Here is a 21,639-nt window from a genome sequence, read left to right as displayed (position 1 = left end):
CTGGAGTTAAGGGGAAAGGCCCACATCTCCTGTGCTAATTGGGAAGGGAGGGGCAGACACACACCCAGCAATGCTCAGAGTTTACTCCTGGCTCTGCACTCAGGAATCACTCGTGGCACTGCTCGGGGAACATATGGGATGCCGGGGATTGAACCCAGGCCAGGAGCACACAGGTAAGCGCCCTACCTGCTATACTACTGCTCCAGACCCAGAAGTCTTTAATCCATTGGCTGAAACAATTTCTTGGGTCCAGTTCAGACTGGACGGGACACTCTATGCTCATTCCTCTGACCTCAGGCTCAAGTTTCTTCTTAATTTTTTTTTTGTGGGGGCCATACCCCATAGTGCTCAGGGCTCACTCCTGACTCTGTGCTCAGGGTCACTCCTGGTAGGGCCTGGGGCACAGTGCCAGAGATCAAGCCTGGGTAAGCCGCGTGTTAGGCAAATACCTTTCCCTATGGGGGAGGAGGTGCGGGAGGTTGTTCCTAGAACCCGTAGGCAGGAATCATTAACCCAGACGGCGTGTCACAGTTTGAAGTTTGCTCCTCTGGTTGTGTTTCTGGCAGGGGCCACTGCTGGGGATGCTTGGTACCCTGGCCAGCTCTGTGGTCTTTAGAGCCCCCTCAGAGCCATCACCGATGGCGCGGGGAGTGGGTGGGGGTGGGTTGAGGATGGGATCAGATTCAGTCTCTCGTGCAGGTCAGGCTGGTGCTTTGCATGAGATGGTGCTCACCACATCCGGGCCTCTTGTTTGCATTCTTGTAAGCTGTCGCCCCCTCGTTCCCTCGCGGTCTCCCTGCGGGTAGGCCTTTTATCTGTCTTGTACCATGAGGGCCTCGACCACGGAGAGGGCTTTTGTAAATATTTGTTCAATGACTGTCGAATGAATCAACTCCTTGGAAGCCAAGTTCCCTGGGGAGAGACGGAGGCTGCATTCCCCGTTCTCCCACTGCTGACATATCATTTACATGGCCAAAGACGCCTGGCAGCATGTTTCCTCCACCCAGGGAGGGCACCTTCCGATCTGACTGTGCGCTGAGGGCCATGGGCTGGGACACAGTCAGACTCAGGGGACTCCAAAGACTTTTGTCATCCGGCTGTGGCACCCTCATGAGTCATGCTTTCCCACACAGAGACAGATGCGTCCTGTCAAACAGGATGTCGCCTTGCCCCATACCCTCTCCTGCCTGTCACTCTGAGACTGCTGGTGTGCCCGCCCAGGGTCGGGTGTGGGTGCCCACGGGGCTGGCCTCTCTCCCGGCCACGCCACAGTGTTCTGTGGAGGGGCTGTCTGGTTTCCACCTGCTCGCACATCCTGATCAAGAGTGAGGACACCAGGTCCGGTCCTTGCAGCCGTCTGCTGTCACTTACCTCTCCTTTCTCTCTGTGTCATAGGGGAGGGCTGTGTCTGGGAGCGCTCAGGACTCACCCCTGCCTCTGTTCCCAGCGGACTAGATGCCATACCTGAGATTTGAACCTGAGCTGGTTGCGTGTGAGGCAAACGCCTTACCCACTATTCTATCTCTCCAGCCTGCCATTTCCTTATCTTTAGAAAAGAAAACAATGCCTTTTCCAACTCTCCTAAAGGTCTCTCAAGCAAAAGAAATAGAAAAACAAACAACCAAACACCAAATTAGGACTGGGGGTGGGGGGATCTCTCCTGGCAGGGCTCAGGGGACCTGATGGGGTGCCCGGGCTAAAACCTAGATCAGCGGGATGCAAGCGCCCTACCTGCTACACTTTCTCTCCAGCCCCTCACAGAAACTGAAAGTAATAAATCTGAGAGGCTCCGAAGATGAGCTTCACAGCTGAAGTTCAAGCTGGGCTGTGCCTCTAAGGAGCGCGGCAGTAAGTGATTTTGTCCGATACTTAGTCCAATGTCTGTCCTCTCCCTCCCTTCCCCTACCCCTTACACCCAGCAGTGCTCAGAGCCCACATCTAGGGGTGCTTGGCGAATCATATGCTGGATCTGAACCGTTATCCTTCTGTTGTTGTTTTGGGGGCCACACCTGGAGGTGTTCAGGGTTTACTCTGCACTACCTGGGCTTATATGGGGTTCTGGTGATTGAACTCGGTCAGCTGTTTGCGAAGCAAGTGCCCTACTCGCTATATTATTGCTCCGGCCCCCTCAGGAGTGATAAGAAAATCAGTGTTTTGCCTTGCACACGGCCAACTTGGGTTTAATCCCTGACACCCCATATGGTTCCCTGAAGCCCGTCCAGGATTGATCCCTGGGGACAGAGACAGAAGTTAGCCCTGAGCACTGCCAAGTGTGGCAACCAAACAACAACAACAATAAAAATAAGACTGGCAATGTCCTATTCCTCTGCCCTGAGCAGAGACGCTCCCTGCAAGGCTTGCTCAAGGAAAACCACAGGACTGGAGCGATAGCACAATGGGTAGGGCATTTGCCTTGCAAGCGGCCGACCCGGGTTCGATTCCCAGCATCCCAAATGGTCCCCTGAGCACTGCCAGGAGTAATTCCTGAGTGCAGAGCCAGAAGTAACCCCTGTGCATTGCTGGGTATGACCCAAAAAGCAAAAGCAACAACAACAACAGCAACAACAACAACAGCAACAACAACACATTTTTAGGTAATGGTTGTGTTTTCTGCTCCTTTGTGTGTGATATATAAATTCGAGCTCATGGTTAACTGGTTGGGGGACAAGAGAGTGGGTTCCTGATGCAGGCAGAGTGACGCCAGAGGGCTGCCTAGGGTCTCCGCTCGCTCAGGAGACAGCTCTCAGCTAGAACAGGTCTGGCTGGTTAGGTGGATGGATCTGGGGAAGCTTTGCTTTGCGGCTTGTGATGCAAGTCATTTCTCCATCGTCCCATGAAGCCTGAAATTTGATCTCATTACTCACAAAGCCTTTTGGATTTGAGTGTATGGGGGTGATGCGAACAAAGGGCTCAGTCTGCCTTTGAAGAATACAGGGAGGGGAGCCGTGGCCCAACCTCCCTGATTATGTCATCAATTTTTATTTGATTTTTTTCTGCCACCGCCTAGTGGTATTCAAGGTTTTCCCCCTGGCTCTGTGTTCTACAGGAGTTGTCCTTGGCAGGGTTCAGGGGACCATATGTAGTGCTGGGGATTGGACTCATATTGACTTCCTGTAAGGCAAATGCCTTCTCCCCGTCTTATCTCTCCGGCCTCCGTCATCAATATTATTTATTTATTTATTTGATTTTTAAGGACACATCTGGCTATGCACAGGGATTATTTCTGGTTCTGGGCTCAGAAATTACTCCTGGAGGTGGTTGGGGACTGTATGGGATGCCGGAGATCGAATCTGGGTCGGCTGCATGCAAGGCATTGCCCTACCTGCTGTACTATTGCTCTGGCCCCTCTGTCAGTAATTTTAAAATGAGATGATGCGCTAGGGGCCTTGTGGGCTCTTCCAGCCCTTGTGGTCTAGGATTCTACCTACAGAAGGAACAGCACAGTACCAGGAAATAGTGACGCATGGGGTGCTATGCAGAAACTCCCATCGCAACATTTCCCCAGGTGCCAGTGATGCACCCCAACCTGGAGATATAATTGTACACATACTCACAGTGTTTAGTCACCCACAGGAAAAGCACCCTCCTCGTCAATCTCCAACATGCAGGATTGCTGAGAGAAGCTAGTAGGGTGTGGGTTCAGAGCCTAGAAACTCATGTTCACATTATTCTAACAACAGCATGTTTTTCTTCTCTTTCTCTCTCTCTCTCTTCATCTCTCTCTTCTTTCTCTCTCTCCCTCTCCCCCCTCCCTCTTTCTCTCTCTCGCTCATTTCAGTTGCAGGAATTAAGCCCAGGTCTCACGCATGCAAGGCATGTCTCTACCACTGAGTCCAGCGCCCCTAAGAAACATGTTTATGGAAACAACAAGGCAGTAGAGGAGAGGACACCGCAATGATGGTGGAACGAGAGGAGAGCCACAAGCTGAAGAACGAAGCCGCAGCTCCATCTCACACCGTACTCACCAAGCATGAACTCAGAATGGATCAAACCTATGTCTAAACACAGGCGCTGATTCTCTAACATGCTTCAAGGACAGCAGAGAGGCCAGAGTATAGGAAACCAGGAGGCTGCCTTTCATGCTAGAGACCCCACTTTTATCCCTGGCACTGCCTGGTCTCCCCTAAGCACTGGGGGTGCAGACCTGAAGGCCCCTGATGGAGGTCACGAGGAGCGCTAGGTTGTTGGCATAACCCCCAGCACCGCATCCTCCCGCCCTCGCCTTCAACTGCCACCTGGTTCGCCAAGATCCATCAGGAGGGGCCCTTTGGCCCCCTGAGCACCACTTGGGGGACATCCCCCCAAATAACACAAAGGCCAACATGGGAATAAATTTCTTAATGTCATCTGAGCCATAAAGAGGAATGAAGTACTACTGTTTCGTGCTATAACATGCATGAACTTTGAAAATATGCCAAATGAACGAAATTAGTCACACAGGTCACAGACTCTGGGGTTCCCTATTGGAAATCCCGAAACAGGCACATTCAGAGACAAAAAGATGAGCAATTACCAGAGTCTAAAAGGAAGGTGCTGGAGGAAGGCGTTGGGATTGGACACTAAGGGAGTTTTTTTGTGAGGTGATAAAAGTATTCTAGGTAACTGGGGCTAGTTCTCCCTGTAGAGCACCACCTCAAAGGTGTGAGGTTGTAAGACTCATCCCTGGTGGCACCACCAAACATGTGACCTCTGGTACCCTGCAGCCGTGTGTGTGTGTGTGTGTGTGTGTGTGTGTACGCGCGCATGTGCCACTCAGCTAGCACCACAGCCAAAATGTGGGAACATTGCACGCAGGGGTGTGAGTCATTGCAACAATAGAAACGAAGGCAAGTGGGGAAGATTCTAGAATAAGATGTAGGTAAGAATGGTACGACCCTGTGACTGCGCTGAGTATATGCTTTCATAGGATGAATTAGGTGGTTTGCAATGGGATCTCAGTCACTTATAAAAATACTATCAGCTGAACGATGGGATCATGCTATTTCTACACAGAGCAGGACATTTTAGATTCTGCATTCCATTGCCCAGCCGACAACACACACTATATTCTCCAGAACTTCTTTTACAAGAGACAGAAATCTGGTTTACACCAGTTTAAGTACAGACTAGCTTGCATTGACTCAGAGTCAAAAATTACAGGGGTTTTTGGCTGAGGGAACAGCTAAGTCTCAAGACTTAGATGGCAGAATCCAAGAATCCCATCCTTCCACTTTCTGTTGGTTTCACTCTTGGGCTGAATCTTGCCTCTGTGGTAAGACAGCCACCAGTGTCTACACCATTCAATTTAGCAGCCAGAGCAAGTAAATTCTTTTTCTTGACAGAAATCCAAGATCATATGAGGCTGGAGAGATAATACAGAAGGTAGGGTGCTTGCCTTACACTCAACTGACCCAGGTTTCATCCCTGGCATCACACATGATCCCCGGAGCACCGCCAGGAGTAATCCCTGACTCTGTGGGCAGAGCCAGGAGGAAGCCCTGACCATGGCCAGGTGCGGCCCCAAAATAAACAAATGAAGAAATAACTCAAGATCACATTTTGTCATATCTCTCCCAGGAGGGTGTAACTGACTGCCTTAGGGAAGGGGGACAAACTGTAGCGAGTTTGATAGATTCAAAAACAGATTTTTTTTTTTCTTGTGGCAGTTAGGGATGAAATCCTGTGACAGGTTTGCTCAGGGCTTCGTCCTGGCTCTGTGCTCAGGGATCACTCCTGGCAGTGCTCGGGAGACCCTATCGGGTACAGGAGATTGAAGGTCAGTAAGGTGGAGACTTTACCTCTGTACTATCTCCTCAGCCCTCCCAAATCAAATTCTTTCTAACAAGTGACCTTTGGGTATTTGGGGGAAAAAAGTGACCTTTGGGTACTTGGGGGATCTTGGAGAAAATACTCATTTACGCGGCACAAATGGATTAAAACTCACACTTTGCAAACCACAGCACTCAAAAGGAGAGAGATAACAAAAGGGAATGCCCTGCCACAGAGGCAGGGTGGGATGGAGGATGGGGGGTGGGAGGGATACTGGGATTAGTGGTGGTGGAGAATGGGCACTGGTCAAGGGACGGTTACTCGATCATTGTATAACTGAAACCCAAGCACAAAAATTTGTAAGTCTACAACTGTACCTCATCATGGTGTTTCACTAATAAAAATGTAAAAAAAAAATTGAGATAAAACAAAACAAAACCAAAAAAAAAACCCAAAAAACTTCACACTTTCATAAAAAGCAGATTGCTGGGGCTGGAAAGATAGTACAGCGGATAGCCTGCTTGCCTGGCACACAACTGGCACCACACATAATCCACTGGGGCCCTCCAGGAGTGATCCCTGAGCCCAGAGTCAGGAATGAGCCCTGAGCACAGCCAGGGCCAGAATAACAAAATAAAGCTAAACAAACAGATCGCAAAAGTGACAGATGAGTTAGCAGCTTGCATTTCAGTTTGAGAGGTCCTCGGCACAGAGACCGGGTGGTTGGGTTAGACTGAGTTATGATTAGTGGGTTAGGTTGCGTCACAGATGGGCCTTTCTGAGGAGGATGGGGTTGACCTTGTGGCCCTCTGTAGGCCACAGAGATCTGCACTTGAACTTGACCTGACTGGCCTGTTGATCAGCTTCTTAGATATCAAAACAGAGCATGCTTGTTAGATGGAAGGTTCTGTGTGATCTGCTCATACTCTGCCGAACCAAAGAAGCTTTTCTTTTATTTTTTTTAATTTTGGATCATTTCCTACATTCACAAATGTATTATAGTTTAATAAGTCCCACACACCAGTCCCTAGCTTCCCCAGTGTTCCACTCATGGGCAGTTACGTGGTTCCCCACGCCCTCACAGCCTAACTTTCCCTTCCTCATTTGATTTTGAAGCAAAAAAAAAAAGTGTGTGTGTGTGTGTGTGTGTGTGTGTGTGTGTGTGTGTGTGAGAGAGAGAGAGAGAGAGAGAGAGAGAGAGAGAATTTTTGTTGTGCTAAGAATGGAATCCAGGGCCTCACTCACAGATGCAAAGCACATACTCTGTGGGCTGGAGAGAGATCAGGTTTGTACCCAGGAGGCCTGAGTTTTAATTTTGTTTTGGGGCCCATGCTTGATAGTACATAAGGATTACTCCTGGCTCAGTCAGTGCTCAAGGGTCACTACTGGCGGTGGTCAGTACCACATCTAGTGCAACCTCTCTGGCCTGAGACCTGGAGTATATCCCCAGCACTGCATGGTAGCCTAAGCCCCACTGGGAGTGATCATACCCCTAGTACAGAGCAGGAGGAGTGATTAGACACTGCTGGATGTGCACCCACACCATACAAACATAACTAAATTAATAAAAATAAAAGCATGATGCTGAAGAGATAATATAGGATAATAAACGTGCCTTGCATATGGCAGATCTCACTTTGGTCCCCAGCACCACATGTGGTCCCTCAAGCATCACCAGGAGTGATCCCTGAGCACAGGGCCAGACAAGCCATGAGAACTGTTGGGTGTGACCCCCGGAAACCTAAATAAAATAAAAACTTGTATTCTACTGCTGAGCCACATTTATGATGCCAACACGTAGATTTAATTAAGTATTAATTTTTTTCAAACCCTTTTTGGTTTGTTTTTGGGTTAGACTCACTGGTACTCAGGACTTACTCCTGGCAAGGCTTGGGAGACCATATGGGTTGCCAGGGATTGAACTTGGGTCCGCCGTGTGCAAGGCAAGCTCCCTATCCTCTGTACTATTGCTCTGCCCCCAGATATATATATATATATATAAATTTAATTTAATTAATTCAATCATTTAGTTGGTTTGGGAGGCCACACCTAGCGGTGCTCAGGGGTTACTCCTGGCTCTGCATTCAGGAATTATTCCTGGTAGACATGGGGGACCATATAGAATGCCAAGGATCGAACCTGGGTTGGCTGCATGCAAGGCAAACACCCTACTTACAGTACTATTACTTCGGTCCCTGCCTGATATTTTTTAAGAACAAAAGCTCTGGGCTGGAGAGGTAGTATAGGGGCTGAGACACTTGCCTTGCATGTGGCCATCTCTGGCTTGATGCCCAAGCCTCCTCAGGAGTGAACCCCTGAGCACAGAGCCAGGAACAATCCCTGTGCTCTCTTGAATGTGATCCAGAAGAACAAAAACTTGATTGTCACATCTAAAATGAAACCTCGGGGCTGGAGAGATAGCACAGCGGGTAGGGCGTTTGCTTTGCATGCGGCCGACCCAGGTTCGATTCCCAGCATCCCATATGGTCCCCTGAGCACCGCCAGGAGTAACTCCTGAGTGCAGAGCCAGGAGTAACCCCTGTGCATTGCCGGGTGTGACCCAAAAAGCAAAAAATAAATAAATAAAATGAAATCTCACTAATTCCTTATTACCATCATTGTTTAAATATCCATTTGTTCGCATTTCCAGTTGTTTCATAAAAGCGCAAGTTGTGTTGAACACGTCAACAAGGGCCCACACCAGTATGAGCTCACACTGGAATGCGATTTAATTAACACACATTGCAGCACCAGGACCAAACTTAAATCAGGATCCGTACTGTCTGGCCCTCACGACACATCCCCAACGGAGGGACAGTATTCCTCCTGGAAAAGGCTCAGAGAGTTCGAACACAGGGTCACTGGGGGTGAACGGCGAGACCCTGAGTCCTGCTCCCTGCCAGGGAGGCCTGAGGTGCAGTGACCTCGGCGAGGAGGCCAACCTCCGTGCCCTCTCGGGAGCTTCTGGTCTCTGCCTTTTCCAGTTGCGGTGCCAGGCTCAGCTGGGCATGGAGCCCTGGGGAATATGGCATGTCAGCACTCACAGTCGTTTCATGTCTAGACAGAGGGAGGGGTGGCTTCAAGGACTCGGCAGAAACACCCACTGAGAACTTGATCTCCGCGTGGCCTGAGTGACTGCCTCCATATCAGATCTGTGGGCCTGAGTCGAGGGCTGGACGCAGCCACAGAGAAGAAAGCGTCTCTGAGTTTCTTCCCGCTTTTCTCCTCAAGCAAAAATCCTAGATGACCGGAGTAGCCGGTACCCAGGTCAGCCTCCCCAGCCAGGGGCAAATGGTGGGGTCGTGTTCTGCCACACCACTGCCAGGAGGCCCTTCGGCTCAGGCCCTTCCTGTGCGCGGTGGCTTCTGTGCCCGGCCAGGGAGGTCCAGGGTGGGAACCCAGGTGAGGTGAGGGTGCGAGCGCACCCGCGGGGGAGGGCAGGGCTGGCCCAACCGGTCAGGCGCTCCGGGAAAGGGCAAGTCGGATCTGGTTCTGCAGAGCCTGAGCACGCTGACTCAGGGCCTGGCCAGTCAGGTGACAGCGTGGGGACAGCTGTTGCCTGGGTGTTTTTAGAAAACTTTGACTGCCAAATACTCTCATGGGCTGCGTCTGCACCTCCTCAGAAGCAGGCGGAGAAAATGGAAGCGTCTCCTTCATGCGCTCAGGGCAGGACCTGGTCTGGTTCTGTTCAGCTCTGCAGAAGGAAACGGGAGAAGACATCAGCGGAGTCGCTATGAAGGCCCTCGGAATCCTCTCGAAGTCATAAATCTTCTGCTTCTATTTCTTTTCTGTTTGTTTGTTTTGGGGTCATCCCCCCAGCGGTGGGGGGGGGACTCTGTGGAGTCGGGATCAAACCCTTGGCGCCCAGCCCAGCCCTTTGAATTCTCTCTCCGGCCCACTCTTAGATCTTTGATGCGCTTTGCCAGGAAGCCAGTATGAAGGTTTAGGATGGCAGCGACTGGTGTCAGGAGCACCTGCCATCAAAATAGAATGTTATTATTTGTTCATTCTATGTAGGACTTTAATCAAGCTTTTTTTTCTTTCACTTTTCTTTTATTTTTGTTTTTGTTTTTGGACGATACCCTGTGGTGCTCAAGGCTTACTCCTGGCTCTGTTCTCAGATATTACTACTGATAGTGCTTGAGGGACCATATGGGGTGTTGGGATCGAACCCGGGCTAGTCACAGGCAAGGCAAATGCCTCATCCTCTGTACTCTCTCTTTTGCCCCAAGTTTCTCTCTCTTTTTCCTTTCTTTCTTCCTTTCTTTCTTTCCCTTTCTTCCTTCTCTCTCTTTTCTTCCTTCCCTCCCTCTTTCCGCCTCTCTCTCCTTCCCTCTTCCCCCTTTCTCTCCCTTCCTTCCTTCCTTCCTTCCTTCCTTCCTTCCTTCCTTCCTTCCTCCCTTTATGTTATTCAGTGGGTTTTTCTGGCTCTGCAGCACTCAGGGGACTATTTGTGGTGCCAGGGATTTGAACCAGGGTCAGTGGGATGCTCAGCATCCTTAACCTCTATGCTATCTCTCATGCCCCAGTTTCTTAACTTTATTTATTATTCCCCCCCTTAACTTTTTTTTCCTTTTGGGTCACACCCGGCAATGCACAGGGGTTACTCTTTGCTCTGCACTCAGGAATTACTCCTGATGGTGCTCAGGGAACCATTTGGGATGCTGGAAATGGAACCCGGGTTGGCCACGTGCAAGGCAAACACCTTACCTGCTGTGCTATCGCTCCAGCCCTCCCCCCCCCCTTAACTTTAAGGAAAACAGATCTTACTGTTTGATCACTTGACATCTCCTTACTCATTGATTTGCTCGAGCAGGCGCCAGTAACATCTCCACTCATCCCTGTCGTGTGCTAGTGTAGCCCAATGGCGTCTGCTCATTCTAGGAACACAAAGAGCCTCAAACTGATCATTCAGGGTCTTGACAATGAAGTTTGACCATTTTGTAGGTGGGCAGCCATGCAATCTTTTGATGTCCCGTGGAATCCAGTCGGTAATGGCTCTAGTCCAGTGGTCATCTCCAAATCTCATTATGTGTCTAGCCCATCTGATTTTCAACGCCTTGGCAGACGAGACAGCATCCCTGATTCTTGATCATCAGTGGAGGTTGGAACTCCAGAATTGTTCTCTCACTTGAGTGAAGCGTGATACTCCAAGCATAGCTCTTTCGATTCCTCTTTGGGAGACCCGAATAGCATTCTCATCCTGTTTTTGTAGGTCTCTGAGGCGTATGTTAATGCAGGAAGAACAGTGGAATCGAAGAGATGTGCCCAGAGCCAGAGGTTCTTCGTCTTCTTAGCTATTTCTTCAACACTCTTGAAGGCGTCCCAAGCCGCTCTCTTCCTCCTGTGCAACTAAGGTGCCAGGTCATTCATTATGTTGACTTCTCAACCTAGGTACACATAACTGTTGCATTCAGAGACGTTCGTTCCATTGAGAGTGATGTTTCTCATAAACATTGTCTTCATGAGATTCAGCTGTAGTCCGACCTTTCCACACTCACAGTCGAAGTCAGCCAGCATTTGTGCCGCTTGGCTAATGTTTGATGTTATTAGAATGATGTCATCAGCAAAGCGGAGGTGACTGTCTATCTTCACTCCCATTCCTTCCCATTGCAGTTGTCGCACGACGTTCTTAAGGGTGGCACTGAAGAGTTTTGGTGAAATGGTATCATCCTGCTGAAACCCTCTCTTGACATCGATGATCACTTCCTTGTAGTGTGGTGAGATCCTGGTAGTGAATCTGCAATACAGCTCACAGAGGATCCTGAAGTATCGAGTTTGAAAGCCCTGTTTCGCTAGGGCTTCGATGAACGCTTCCATCTCAACAGAATCAAAGGCCTTCTTTAAATCAATGAACGTTAAACAGAGCAGCATCTTGAACTTCCGAGAAACCTCAATGAGCTTGGTTATTGTGTGGATATGGTCGATCGTGCTGAATCCTTTGTGGAACCTGGCTTGCTCACATGGTTGTCCTTCATCTAGTGTTCTGCCAATCCTATTCAGGATGACTCAAATGAACAGCTTGTAGATGACAGGCAGATCAGGCTATAGTTGTCAATGTCGTGGATGTCTCCCTTCTTGTACAGTAGTACAGTCCTGCTGGGTTTCCATTGGGATGGAACCTTGCATTCAGACAGGTAGCGTGTGAAGAGCCAAGCCAGTGTATTAATGAGCACTGATGGCAGGTTCTTCAGGTGTTCGGGTCTGACCTTGTCTGGGCCAGGTGCTGTTCATTTCTTTACAGACAAAATGGTGTGTTGGATTTCGGAAGGGAGAACATTGGGAATGACATATCCATCCTGCGGAATTTGGTATGTGGGCAAGTGGACGTGGCTATTGAAGAGATCTGAGTAGAAGTCATGGATAATCTTCTCCATTGCCGTTCTGGAAGATGTGAGAAATCCATCAAGACATCGGAGGGCAGTCATCTTGGTCTTGTAGTTGGCGAAGGACAGGCAGGCATTGTGAATGCTTTTCTCGGCTTCTGCCGCATTTGCCAGCACTGCTGCTCTTCTCTCTGTGAGGTCTTCCCTTATCGCTTCTCTGCATTGCTTTGCGAGCTCAGATGTTTGCTTGCGGTTGCCTGAGGCTTGTGCCAAGCAACGTTGGCAAATGAGCTCAAGAGTTTTTGAAGACAGGTGTCTTTTTGTGGCTATCTCTCTCTCGGCGTTCCTTGCACAATCATGGAGGTGCTGAACCAGTCGATCGTATTCCTTGTCAATGTTGTCAACAAAGGCATCTTTCCATGTTGCCGCAATAGTGCCAAAGTGCTCCCAGTTGGTGGTCATTCTGGGAGTTCTCTTCTTAAACTTTTCAGCCCTTTCTCCCCACTCTGTGAAGTAGAATTTTGCACGAAGGAGACGGTGGTCCAATCTCATTTGGAGTTTTGGGACAACAGCAACATCAGTCAGGCAAAACCATTGATTGAATATGATGTGGTCAATTTTGTTGTGGAACTGTCTACCAGGAGACTGCCATGTCCAATGTTTAGATTCGGCCTTCTGGAACTGTGAGTTACCATGGAAGGTCTTGGTCGACATGATGAACTTAGACAGTCTCTCACCCTGTTCGTTCCATTCTAGGCCATGGGTCCTGATGTGGAATTCTTTGGCTAATCTTCTTGGTCCTATCTTGGCATTAAAATCGCCGACAATGATCTTGTAGAAGGTGTGGTCTTCTTTATAGAACTTCTCCAGCTTCATGTAGAACTTCTGAATTTCTCCTTTATCATAATTGGTTGTTGGTGCGTAGACAACGAAGATAGAAACTGCCAGCAGTGAGCCTCATCTATTCAAGTGTAATCGTCCAATTCATGTTGTTAGGCATTCGAATGAATCAATGCTCATGGTCAAGTTCATGTTGACAAGGACACTGACATCACTGACACCTCTTTTGTCACATGTTATGAGGAACAGTTCTTCTCCAGTGTCAAAAACGGTGCGATGTGATTGATGCCTTCTCATCTCAGTCAGACCAATGATGTCACACTTGGCCTTTCGCATTTGTACCATCAGATCCTCGATGGATGCATCCGATGCCAGCGTTCATGCATTGAAAGTACAGTCATTTTTGTCCTTCTTCGTTTTGGCAGCCTAGTTCGGCCTTGAGATTTTATCAGCCTCTCCTTTCTCATCCTTCTTAACGCTGCTGTATTGGTAGCTCTTTCAGGGTCAGGGGAATGAGACCTATTGTATTTACTGGTTTTGGCATATCGAATATGCCATAGATAGCTTGCCAGGCTCTGCCATGCGGGTGGGATATTCTCAGTAGCTTGCCAGGCTCTCCGAGAGGGATAGAGGCTTTTAAGGCGGCTTCTAATCGCCCTTGCAGGTGTTCCCATGGTTCAAACCATATTTGAACCGTATCAAATATGGTGCAAATCTTGGAAGAATGGTATTAAGTGTCTTATGATGTGTCTAGAAAGCGACCTGGAGCGTGGAGGTAGTGGAGGTAGTGGAGGTCTGCTGATGAGGTATTTATCCTGTACTGGTAGGGTGGCTCTTCTGTGTGTAATCCATGGGTCGTGGAGGTTGGTGGAAGCAGACAGGACAGGGTAGGGTGGAGCTTCTGGGTTTAATCCCTTGGTCGCTGGAGATTGGTGGGAGCAGGCAAAGGATCTCTGTTCCCGGGTCCCTTTGAGCCTGGTGTCCAAGGTCACAGAGTTCCGCTTCCCTGGTTCTGCGGGGCTTCACTTGTGTGTGAGTCTCGGCCCGAGTGTCCGGAGAGTGTCCTGGAGTGTGGCGGCGGCTGGGTAGTGGAGGTAGTGGAGGTACATGTTTATTTGTGGAAATTTTAAGTATATTCAAATTAGGTGTGAGAGACCCAGAGAGGCAGGACAGTGAGTAAGACACTTGCCCGGTACAAGCCGACCCCAGTTCCATCCCCAGCACCGCATAAGGTCCCCCAAGTGCCACTTGGAATGACTTTCAAGCACCAAGTCAGGGGTAACTCTGAATAGCTTTGAGTGTGGTCCAAACCCTCAACCCCCAAATTAGATATAATAGCATAATGAATTGTCATATACCTTTTTAATCAGTTTAAACAATTACCTCCTGTGGGTCAAGTTTGTTTCATCTACATCCTACTCACATTTCCTCCCTCTGAATTTTTTTTTAATTATAGGGGACTCCCAGCTCAGGGTCACTAGTGCCACACCTGGTGGAGTGTGTATGTATGAGTGGCGGTGGGGGAATGTGGTGTCAGGGATGGAACTTAGGGCCTCCGGAATGCCAGGCCCGTGTTGTCCCTCTGCCCTCTTCCCAGTGGCCCCACTCCCCCCAGCTTCTATTTGGAAGCTTTCACGAGCAACATCTCATTCCTTCCCTCTTAATGTCTTTAAACTAAAGTTTCTCATCTGATGCATGCTGAAAATAGACTATAGACCGAACATGATTGCCACTCGATGCCTCTTTTGCAAACCACAGCACCCAAAAGGAGAGAGAGAACAAAAGGGAGTGCCCTGCCACAGAGGCAGGGTGGGATGGGGGGGATAGGGGGTGGGAGGGATACTGGGATTAGTGGTGGTGAAGAATGGGCACTGGTGGAGGGATGGGTACTCGATCATTGTACAACTGAAACCCAATCACAAAAATTTGTAAGTCTACAACTGTATCTCATGGTGTTTCACTAACAAAAATTAATAAAATAAATAAATAAATAAAAAGAAGATAAAACTGCAAAAAAAAAATAAATAAAAGTTTCTCATTTGAAAATGGAGATTCTAGAAGTTCCCACCTCAGACATAAATGTGTGACCATGTTGTATAGGGCTGGCCTGATGCAGGAACTTAGAAAATTACAACTCGTGGGGCTGGAGAGATAGTACAGTGGGTAAGATGCTTGCCTTGCATGCAGCCAACCTAGGCTGGACCCCCAGAATCCTGAATGGTCTCCCGCAAGCACCATCAGGAATGCAGAGTCGGGAGTAAGCTCTGAGCACCTCTGGTGTGCTCTTCCCACCCCTGATCCCCATAAAATAGGGGAACTGGGCATGTAGCTTAGTGGTAGGGCACTAATCTTGCATGTCTGAGGCCCCGGACTCAATCCTTGGCATCACCCCCCACACCCATATAAAGTGGGGTCCATGGAGGTGGTTAAGGCACTGAAGCACATGCCTGCTTTGCACAGGGCCCTGGACTTGATCACTGGCACTGTATGGTCTCCCAAGTACCACAGTGGAGACCTGGTGAATCCCAGCATGCTGGAGAGACTCCCCAAAATAAAACCAAAAACATACATGAAGAAAAAAATATCTCTGCTGCTCCCTATCTCCCGACCTGTGTCCTTACTTCTTGATGATGCTTTCTTTTCTTTTTTGGGGTTTTGGGAGACAGCTGGTTATTCTCAGAGGTTACTCCTGGAGGTGCTTGCAGGAAAATATGGGATGCCGGGGATCAAACCAAGGTAGATCTCAGGTAAGGCAAGAACCCTACACACTTTACTATCTCTCTGGAACCTTAGTGACACTTTCTTACAGTGGCCCAGGAGCCTTTTCCCTCTGCTTGCCAGGCCCATAGCTGGCATCTCAACAGGTTTACAAACACTGCCCAGCGGAGGGATAGACTAACAGACAGATAGACTGCGAACATCAAGGACCTGAGCCCTTTGGAGCAGGTGGGGGTGGCAGAAAGACACTGCAGCTTGGGGAGTTAGAGGAGCAGACAGCCCCTGTGTGAGTAGGGTTGGCAGCGAGGTCAAAGGCAAGGTGGAAAAAAGAAAGAGAAAAACGAGAAAGCAGACACGTGGGAATGTCAGACAAATTTGGAGTCGCCCTAAGAATTCTCCCAGAACCAAGGGTGCTGGTGAACCATCTGGGTCGCCATGGAAAAGGACTCTGGCAAACAAAAGCCACACATACATGAACTCAAAGCCTCTTGTCTCTGAGTTACAGGGCAGGCTGGGGTGCCACGTCAGGCAATGTCCCCCTGGGACAGTGTGCACCCCACACTCCACTGTGTCTCTGCTGCTGAATCTGGGCTCCCATCTAACCTTCAGATTCCAGGCTCACTTGGTGCCCTGTAACCAAGTACCAGCCTTCTCCCTATGTCATTAGCTCCTGCGTAGAGGTTTGGGGTGGGAGCTTGGGCCAAGCAAAGCCCAGGTCGTGTTCTCATAGCCCAAATGTATTTGTTTGTTTTGCTTTTCTTGGGGTCACACCGGTGATGTACAGGGGTTACTCCTGTCTCTGCACTCAGGAGTTACTCCTGGCAGCACTCGGAGGACCATATGGGATGCTGGGAATCCAACCTGGGTCTGCCTCGTACAAGGCAAATGCCCTACCCTCTGCGCTATCGCTCCAGCTCCAGCCTAGATTTGTTTGGGGGTGGAACAGCAGTTGACTGCTCAGGGCCGGGGATCTACTGAGAGGAAATGATCCACAGTCTCAAAACCACTGGTGGGCTGGAGAGAGAGTACAGGGGGTTTAAGTTATTTCCCTGCTGATCCCGGTTCAAATCCTCAGTACTGCCAGGAATCACTCCTGAGCACCGCCAAGTGAGACCCCAACCCTTCCCCCAAATAAATAAAAAAGAATTTCTGGTGGATGGACTGGGGAGATAGCTCAACAGGCTGGAGCGTGAGCTTCACATAAAGGAGGCCCAAGTTCTATCCCTGGTACCGGGAGTGACTTGCAAGCACTGAGCAGGGCCCCAAATCAATCAGCCAGTCACTGTCACTGTCACTGTCACTGTCCTCCCATTGTTCATCGATTTGCTCGAGCGGGCCCAGTAACGTCTCCATTGTGACAGTTGTTACTGTGTTTGGCATATCGAATATGTCACGGGTAGCTTGCCAGACTTTGCCATGTGGGCAAGATACTCTCGGTAGCTTGCCGAGCTCTCGGAGATGGGCGGAGGAATCGAACTCGGGTTGGCCATGTTGGCTGCTTGCTAGGCAAATGCCCTCCCTGTTGTGCTATTGCTCCAGCCCATCAACCAGTCCAGTCAATACCCTGCAAAATAAAATAATTTTTATAAAAAAAAGAAAAAAACAAAGGACACTGAATGCTGAGCAGGGGAAGGTTTAACACATGCACATTACCCAGGAAGTAAGTGTGAGTTTGGGCAAGGTGGGGACAGTAGCAACCAGCCAAGAAACAAGATCTACACTTGACCATGAGGCATCCAGAGCTGGTTAGCTCATGGACAACAGTGGCCTGGGTCAGGGTGAAAGGTGGCAGATCCCGGCTGCACAAGCTGAGTGGGCTGGCTTTCTCCTCAATATTTTTGTTGTTGTTTTAATTTGTTTGGGGGACCATACTTGGTGATGTTCAGGAGTTACACTTGGCTCTGTACTCAGGAATTACTCTTGGCTGTTCAGATGGGGTGAGGATGGGGGTATATGGGATGTTGGGGATCGAACCCAGGTTGGCTGTGTGCAAGGGAAGCGCCCCACTCTCTGCCCTCTCTCCAGCCCCTCTCCTGTGGGGAGTTTGGAGAGCAGTGATGCTGTGCTCAGGTAACTGAATTATAATATTCAGGATCTAATTCAGCTGGGAGGTAGCATGAGAGCTTTGGTTTGTTTGTTTTTGACCTTTTGGGTCATACCCAGTGATGGTCAGGGCTTATTCCTGGCTCTGCACTCAGGAATTATTCCTGGAGGTACTTGGGGGACCATCTGGGATGCTGGGGATCAAACCTTGGGTCGGCCGCATGCAAGGAAAATGCCCTACCCACTCTACTATTGCTCCAACCCCAAATGAGAGCTTTTGATACCTTTGTTTTGACGCTCTCTCTCCAGACGTGGATGGCGGTAGCATACCAATAACTGGCTACTTAGTCCAAGCAGCTGGAACCAGACAGGACTTGCACTGAGCGCTAGCAATGGACAGCTGAGTTCCGAACTTGATGAATGGACAGTTAACTTCAAGAAGTCTGAGCTGACATGCATCACAAGTTTAAACTCAATTAACTTTTTAAATTAATATTGCTCAGCCCCGCAGTTCTCAGAGGCCATGTGGTACTAATGGCAGAGAAGAGGCGTGTCATGTGTGAGGCCCTGATTTGGTTCCTGGCACACAATCTGCCCATTCCCACAAAATAAGGCCTGGGAGAGAGAGATGGAGTTCATCATTTTCCTCAATTCTTAGCATGCTGACTAACCATATTCTAGTCACTGCAAGCTCCCTCCATTTCACTGTATTTCCCCTTCCTCTTCTCTCCGTGCCCCCCCCTTTCCCTAGATTCCCTCTCTAGAGACTTCAGGGGAACTTTTCATTGGAGGTGGGGATTTCTTTAGCCGTTGGATTATTTTCTTTGGGCCTCATTACTTCTTTTGAGGGTAGCACCAAATGCTCGTAATTCAAGACAGTTCTGGTTCTTGTTTTTTATTTAGGGCCACACCTGGCAGTGCTCAGGGCTTACTCCTGACCCTGTGCTCCACTCCTGGTGGCACTGGTGAACCATATAGTCCTGGGGATCGATCCTGGGTTGGTTGCAAGCAAGACAAGTGTTTAACCATGTACTATCTCTCTAGCCCACAGTTCTTATTCTCGCTTCTTTCAGTTTTCACCTTTCATTTCATTTTCTTTGGACTTAATGTTTGTTCTAGTTGAATTTTCTCAGGCACATTTTTCTTCCAGGATGACTTTCTGTTTTAATCATTTGTATTTATAGAACTCATAACTCTCTTGATATTAAAAGTAATAACTTTAAAATAAAAGTAATAGGGGGCTGGAGCAATAGCACAGTGGGTAGGGCGTTTGCCTTGCACGCGGCCAACCCGGGTTCGATTCCCAGCATCCCATATGGTCCCTCGAGCACTGCCAGGAGTAATTCCTGAGTGAAGAGCCAGGAGTAACCCCTGTGCATCACCGGGTGTGATCCAAAAAGAAAAAAAAATAAAATAAAAGTAATAATTTTTTTTTCCTTTTGGTTTTGGGCCACGTGTTGTAGTTATTCAGGGCTGAGCCCTGGCTCAGGGCTGAACCCTGGCTCTTTGCTTCGGGATCATTCCTGGAAGTGGTCCGGGGACCTTATGGGGTGCCAGGGACCAAACCAGAGACAGCATATGAGGTAAATACTTCACCTCTGTGTTATTTCTCTGGCCCAGTAACAACTGATTTTTGCATTGTGTTTTACACTAAAATCCATTGTCTTGCATTATCTTCCAAAAGGTCATCTTTGGAATTTTTCCTGTTGCAGTGCTAGAGATGAAAGCCAAGACTTCACACACCAGGGCTGGCCTTATCATTGAATCAAGACACCAGCGCCTTGAAAGACAGATTTCAGAATAATCTGTGAGGTACTATATAGCCTTTTGACTTAAAGAAAAATGGGTTTAGTGAGGTTAATGAATCATCCATTGTTACAGATCTAGTCACAGGGCTGGTTCTTTTATTTGGGACCACACCCGTAAAAGTTGGTGGATGGGGGAGGGGGATGGGAGGGATGTTGATTCTGAGCCTGGGGGTGTTCCCAGCTGTGCTTGGGGAACCACATGTTGCCAGGGATCAAACCCAGGCCTCAGCATGCCAACAGTACCAGTTGTTGAGCTGTCTCTCTGGCTTTCGATCCCAGACCACACCCCATGACTCTGGATTCAGGGATCACTCCTGGTAAGGCTTGAGGGACCATACGGGGTGTCAGGGTTTGAACATGGATTGGCGACATACAAGGCTAGTGTAGAGCCCTAACCCCTGTACTAATTGCTCCAGTCCCTCCATCTCACTCTCTGTCTCACTGTTGTTTTAGGGGCTGCAATAGTCTTTCTTTATGTATGTAAGTGAGATGGAACTCAGACCCTCCCTCACTCTACCACTGGGCTTCAACCCCGGCCCTCATCCCATTGTGCACAGAAATAAACTATAATGAAGTTAGATGGGCTTTTCACATATTTTCTAAAGTTAATCCAGTGGCTGGAGAGATAGTACAGAGGTTAAGACACTTGCTTTGCAAGTAGGCGACCCTGGTTTGATCTCTGGCACTGCATATAGGCCCATGAGCACGGCCAGCTGTGATCACTCAACGGAGAGACAGAAGTAAGCCTGAACACAGTCGGATGTGGCCCCCAAACAAAACAAAAATTAATACAAATATCTTTCCACTTCTCTCATTTTGGGGGGAAGGAGGCACACCTGGCAGTGCTCAGGGCTTACTCTTGGCTTGTACTCAGGGATCACTCCTGGTGGATTCAGAGGACCATAAGGGGTACTGGGGATTGAATTTAGGTCAACCAAATGCAAGGCAAGAGCCCTACTCGCTATACTGTCACTCCAGTCCCCTTTATGTATGACTTTAGAACTTTTCCCATTTTTTTTTTTTTTGCTTTTTGGGTCACACTCAGCGATGCTCAGGGGTTACTCCTGGCTCATGCACTCAGGAATTGCTCCTGGAAGTGCTCAGGGGACCATATGGGATGCTGGGAATCAAACCTGTGTCGGCCATGTTGGATGCGTGTAAGGCAAACATTCTAGCCGCTGTGCTATCACTCCAGACCCAGAACTTTTCCCATTTAAAAAAAAATATTTAAATAATTTCTCCAAAATACCATTGTTTTTACATGGCACTTTTTAAACAAAGTGAATCTCTAGTTTCATTTTCTTTTCCCTTTAATAAACATGTTGTGGCTTTTTCTTATAGTCAGTGTTATCAAACTGATCTATCCAGTAGTCACAGTTTTCAAGATGATCCTGATTTGAGAAAATAAGATACACATCTTTCATAAATGCAGAACCTGTGTCAAGAGAAATGTCTAACCAAGAGTCACGGGAGTGGGATTGGCAGATAACTCAGAGGGCTGATGCACATGCGTAGCATGACCTGAGTTTGATCCCTGGCACTACACAAACTTCAGATCACCTTTGGATATAACCCTGATAGCCCTCAACGCTGCTGGGAAAACCAAAATGAACCAAACAAAAGAGAATTATGGGGGCCCGAGAAATAGTATATACTGGGGCAGGTGCTTGCCTTGCATGCTGCTGAGCTGGGTTCGATCCCCAGTACTGTGTTTTGCCCCCAGAGATCTGCTCAGGAGTGATCCCTGAACACAGAGCCAGGAGTAAGCCTTGGATACTGCCAGGTGCAGCCCCCACATAAATTTTTTCTTCGTTTGTTTGTTTTGCTTTTTGGGCCACACTCAGAGATGCTCAGGAGTTACTCCTGGTTCCGCACTCAGGAATTACTCCTGGCGCTGCTTGGGGGACAAGATGGGTTGCCGGGGATCGAACCTGGGTCGGCCATGTGCAAGGCAAAGGCCCTCCCCACTGTACTATAGCTCCGGCCCCTCACATATATTTTTAAAGAATTTTTGAGCCGCACCCAGCGGCGTCCAGGTCTTCTTCCTGGTCTGGGCTCAGGAATCACTCCTGGAGACTTGGGAGAGTGAGTGCTGGGGACGAATTTGGTCAGCCACAGGCAAGTCAAATTCCTTACCTGCTGTACTATCACTCCAG

Source organism: Sorex fumeus, unplaced genomic scaffold (assembly GCF_029834395.1).
Source record: "Sorex fumeus unplaced genomic scaffold, SorFum_2.1 ptg000006l, whole genome shotgun sequence".
NCBI lineage: Eukaryota > Metazoa > Chordata > Mammalia > Eulipotyphla > Soricidae > Sorex > Sorex fumeus.
This window is presented reverse-complemented; position numbering follows the sequence as displayed.